The 5,490-nt window shown below is 36.4% G+C and overlaps 1 pseudogene; it reads left to right on the top strand.

Annotated features, from left to right (window-relative positions):
* Nucleotides 1-3,553: 3,553 nt before the first annotated feature.
* Nucleotides 3,554-4,771, top strand: LOC123241773 (annotated as a pseudogene).
* Nucleotides 4,772-5,490: the final 719 nt, after the last annotated feature.

The following is a 5,490-nucleotide window of genomic DNA, read 5'->3' as shown; positions in this document are numbered from 1 at the left end:
TCAAGCACTTATTAAATGTATATGTGTCTATTCATATACTCCTCATCTCCCCAACTAAAAGTAAGTTCTATGAGAGTAAGGATTTTATTTATTATTTTTAATTTTATTTATGTCTCTAGTGCTTAGCACTAAAACAATAGTAAACACCTAATAAATATTTGTTGATTAATTAATTATCAGAAAAAGTGGTAAGTGATACAAAGTCAAAAGGGCCTTTAAGGAATTAGCATTCTATCAGGGGAGAATAATGCGAGTATATGATCTCCTCCATAATGTATTCAGTGTTTTCAAAAAATCTTAGTGTATTTTTATGTGTTGATAGCTAATAATTGCACTAAGATTGTACTGATTTTTGAAATGCCACATTTATTCATCTATTATTTGTATGTCCATCCATCTCACCATCCATCTCTCCATCTATCATTGAGCTATCTACCTATCTATCATCTATCTAGCTTGCTATATTCAGTGCATGACCCCCTGAAATAGCCTATTCTACTTTTTGGAGAATAAAATTTATTAGAAACCCTGCATGGCAGCTTGGGAGCCAGAGCTCAGTCAGTCATAATTGTATAGGGAAAAAATGTCCATGGTTTATCATTTTATCCCATTCAAATCCAGGTGAGTTTTATTTTTCAAAAAAAAAAATAAATCAATATGTAATCAGTGTCTACATACTCAATAATTATTTTAGAGCTATCAACCACATCAACCTGATGGAAATGTCAAATAATCACTCTTTATTAATAATATGAATTTGGCTTTGCTTGAGTCAGATTAACTACTAAAATCTTAGTGAGCTGGAAGAGAAAGCAAGAGTAAAAGCAAATGATATAGACATTAGCCAAAGTGACAGTACCTCCCAGGCAGAATCAACTTAACCAGAGTGAGTTAGTGTTTACAGCAGAGCTGGTCATACTCACCACTTATTTTCTCTCTTCTCCTTCCAAATGATGTAGGAAGGTTTGAGTTGGTACATTTTATGTGGCTACCAGATGAATGTTTAGTTGTAACACTGACTGGGCTATCTACAAACCTCAGGTTTTGTTGGTGGTGGTAGTTTTTATTTACCTCATATTATTTCATGTGGATCAGAGCTGGGGTCTAGCAAGGCTTTTTTTTCCTCCACAGACCTGGTAGCATCCTTTGCAGTGGGTCAATATGGTCCTGTTCTTTCACCTTCAGGCCTTCTAAATCAAGATCATGGACAGTGGGATGAAATACAGAAATTCTCATGAAGGCATGAAATATCATGGCTGGTTCTCTTCTTTTTTCTATTTTTTTTTTAATCACAAATTTAAGAACCACTGAATAAAATGAATGTTTCCACATGCATGTGGGGCAGAAATGTACAGTTACATGAAACAATATCTCTTATGTAGTTTTTTCTTTTTGAATATAATAAATTCTCTGTGTAACTTTCAAATCTATCTTGCATGTCTATATTCTTTTGGAACTTTGTTTTGTTCTGTTCTCATTTTTCCTCTGAGCTACCCGGTAAGTAATTGTAAGGAAATTCACTTTTCCTAGAGATACAAGGTTCCTTCTCTATGGCACAAAAAAGAGTACTTGGCCTCCATGCTGCAATAAATAGAGAAAGGGACTAGTGATTTAATTGATGGAGGAATTTTCCTGATTGAAAAAACTCTCTTTCTCAATACAGATCAGGGCTTCTTCTATAACTTGGAGTTTTCCAGAATTGCCCAGGTACTTACAGGTTGAGTGACTTGCCTAGAATTAACATAGTTTGTATCAGAGATGGGACTTAAACCCAGGACTACTTTGTTCCCAGGCCATCTCTCTACCCACTAAAGCATACTTTCTCCCAAAATAATTATGTCGGTAAAATTAAAGTTTAAAAACAACTACAACAACAATAATAACACAAAGGCAGGGTAGTGCACTGGAAAAGGACTTCATTTGGATTCTGAAGCTTTGGGTTCAAATTAGGGTTCTGTTTGTCTGGAAGTCCAGGTCGCTCTGCCTCTCTTGACCTCTAGTTTCATTATCTGAAGAATGTCACTTCTGCCTCTGAAATTTATGCCCTCATATCAACTAATTTAGAAACCTCTGTAGTAATGTGTGACACATGTATAAAGCACTTTGCCATTCACAAAATGCCTTAGACCAGTGATGGGCAAACTATAGCCCCCTGAAATGTTCTATCCTTCAGCGCAACATTATTCCTAATCTGACGAATACAATGAGTAGGATATAATATGATGAAACTTTGAAAGAGTTGCCTTAGAAACAGACTGACAGATAAGCATTTCCTTTCCTTTGGCCCCCTTTTTAAAAAGTTTGCCCATCACTGCCTTAGACACATCCACTCATTTAAAATAGTTCTCTGTAATAGAAAGAAAACTTAGACCCAAAGTGGTAAAGTCACTTGTCAAAATCCATACAGGTCAAAAGTAGCAAAAGTTTAAAATTCAAAATCTAGGTATGGAGGTATAGTAGAAAGACTGCAGAGTTTGGAGTCAAGTGACCTTAATTGAAATCCCTCCTCTTCCATTTACTACATGTGTGACCTTTGGTAAGTCACTTAAACTTTCTGGGTCAGTTTCCTAATCTTTAAAATAAAGAAGTTGCCCTGAATAGGATCTAACATCTCTTGGAATTCTCTATCAATTATCTCAAGATCCTATGTTACTATGTAGTTCAAATTCAGCAACCTTTCCCCTCTATCTTATGTGATTTGCCAAAGACCACACTCCATGCTCCCATTATCAATCATCATTAGGCATCCAGATAGGAGCAAAAATATTTTTTATTCTGGAGACAATATCACAATTCTCAGCAAAGTAAGGGGTCCTGAGACATTTTATCTGACCTCCTATCTCCACATAAGTCTATGATCAAATCCTCACAGAAGGATAATCATCTGGCCTTAAAAAATCTTCAGAGAAAGATGCTTATATTTAATATCAAAGACATAATTCATAGATAGAAGGAAACAGCTTTTTTTTTTTTTTTACATGGGGGAAATGTTCTATCCTTCCAAGGGTTTTTAAATGTAAGAAAATCACAGAGAACAAATCTTGCCTACTGTGAAACCCTGTAAACCAGCAGGGTAAAGAGATTCCAATGATTCCACAAAATGTGGTGTATTCCTTCTCTCCCCAAATGACCCCAGGAGGGAATAATTACCATGTTTGTTTGATTGTTTGTTTTACTTTGGAGATTAACAGCTTAAATAAAAATTCAAATCTCCAGTGGAAGTTTATAGATTTAAAAAAAAAACATATTCCTATGTTGTTTATTCAGAAGGAAAAGGATAAGAGATTTTATAGCAGGATAAAAATATGGTTGCCACGAGTCACATGATATGAAGCCTGCGCACTAAGAGCCCCACGTGACTGCCTCCTGGAGCCATCTGTATAAATCAATCACAACTCTACAGTCCACCAATCAGGTACTCTATCACGTATTTCCAGTTCTGCCCTTCTCTGACTTGTTACTAAATCCTGAAAAGAGAAGGGCGGAAGGTTATTTTCTCTGTCTGTGTTGACACTTCTGTGAGTCTCTGGCGGCCCGCTTTGCTTTTGCCCCCATGTAGGTCTCCAGCACCCTCATGAAACATCCTCCCAGTCATTCTACTGCAGTGGAGGTCCTGGTTTATAGTGAGAAGAGAGATTTGAGTGGAGAAAGTGAAACTGAAATGTTATGCGTCAGATTAGAGAGCAGACTAACTTGTAGAGTCCTTAGATGAAGAATTTCAGTTTATTTAGAAATCCAAGGAAGATAAAGTGGATCTTGAGAAACAGGAATAGTTTTCACATAGTGATTTCCAGCTTCCATGTATGCAGAACAGGATCAATGAAGATATTAAAGAAAGGTTGGTGCCGCGTTAGAAAAAAGTACAGCCTGAAGTGGTGGGAGAAAATGATTCCAAGGGTGAGGGATACGTAGCAATGGAGAGAAAGGACAATCTTGAAGAAGAAGAGGAAGAAATTCATGAGGGTATGGAGTGGAGGATTATTATGATGCATCAGGAAGCACAGGAGAGGAAAAATAAGGAGCTGGAAGCCAAAAAATTGGAGGATGAAGATCATTCCGGTGAAGAATCAGAATAAAAGTCTGAGTATGAAGAATATACAGTAAAGGTGAAATGGAACCTTGCCTCAAACCAGTCTTCATTCAGAAAAAATACTGGTGTAATAGATTACACCAAGCACTAAAGGAGAAAGAAGTGAAGCAGGAAGCAAAACAAATATCTGAGATGCAAGTATACCCTCAAGATTGTGGAAGAAGAGACAAAGAAGGAACTGGAGAAAAATCAATATTCCTTTGTGGCCCTTGGTGTACTCACTACAGATGATGAGAGCTGATGTGGAGAAGTATGAGACATGGAAAATTCAGGAACAAAAATAATCAGAGAAGACAGAAAAGATGGAGAAAAGGTGCAAAAGCAGAGATAGAATGCCTGTGGAAACTAACAGAAGAAGAAAGATGAAATTAACTCTCAGAAAATGGCAGTTAAAACCAAGTTGTCAGGAGCAATTATAAGTTCTTGGAGAAGTACTACCACTGGGAGCTTTCTTCCTGAATACAGGTGAAGAAGTAAATAAGAGAGATTTCAGTGCTCTCACCTTGGAGGATCATTTCAACAAGACTACTCTTCCTAAAGTTATGAGGGTTAGATAGAACCAAATACACCAACTTTTTGAATAAAGACACTACTTCCTTTGATTCACCTTGGAGTCAAAAGTACATCCCAAATACCAAGGTATTCAAGCAAAAAAGGAGCAAGAGCACTACATGTATTTGAGAGACCATGAGTAAGAAGAGGAGAACCATCTAAGATCCAACCACCTTCTTCTCTGACCACGGACACAGGGAAGTCTGTTCTTGTTTTATTATTATTATTTTTTAAGATTACTCATGCAATGATTGCATGTGTAAAATCTATATTAAATTGCTTTTGCTTACTGTCCAAAATTGGGGAAAAGGAGAGGGAGGGAGAGAGAGAAGCAGGCTAGTAGACTGAGTGGAAGGGAGAGAATTTGGAATTCAATTTTTTTTAATGAATGTAAATTGTTTTTATGTGTAATTGGACAAAAAATATTTTATTTAAAAAAAAGATTGCTCATGTAGAGTCTGCATGTGCTTTCCCTCCCACCTACACCTCCTCCTTTCCCAAGATGGCAGATAGTATGATATAGGTTGTACATGTGTTGTTATATAATGCATATTTGCATATTCATATTGCAAAAGAAGATACATATCACTTAGACTAGAAAAAAATTAATGGAGGAATGCTTCAGTCTGCCTTCAGATTTTGTCAGTTCCTTCCATAGCAGTGGATAACCCTTTTCTTCAAGAGTCCTTTGGAATTGGCCTGGGTTTTTGCATTGCTGATAATAGTTAAATAATTCACAGCTGATCATCATACTTAGTGCAATATTTTCCTAGTTTTGCTTATTTCACTTTGCATCACTTCATAGAAGTCTTTTTTTTAGGGGGGGATAATTTTGTATGTCATTTTTT

This window comes from Gracilinanus agilis, chromosome 3 (assembly GCF_016433145.1).
Source record: "Gracilinanus agilis isolate LMUSP501 chromosome 3, AgileGrace, whole genome shotgun sequence".
NCBI classification, from domain to species: domain Eukaryota; kingdom Metazoa; phylum Chordata; class Mammalia; order Didelphimorphia; family Didelphidae; genus Gracilinanus; species Gracilinanus agilis.
The sequence above is the reverse complement of the archived record's forward strand: the minus strand, read 5'-3'. Positions and strand labels throughout refer to the sequence as shown.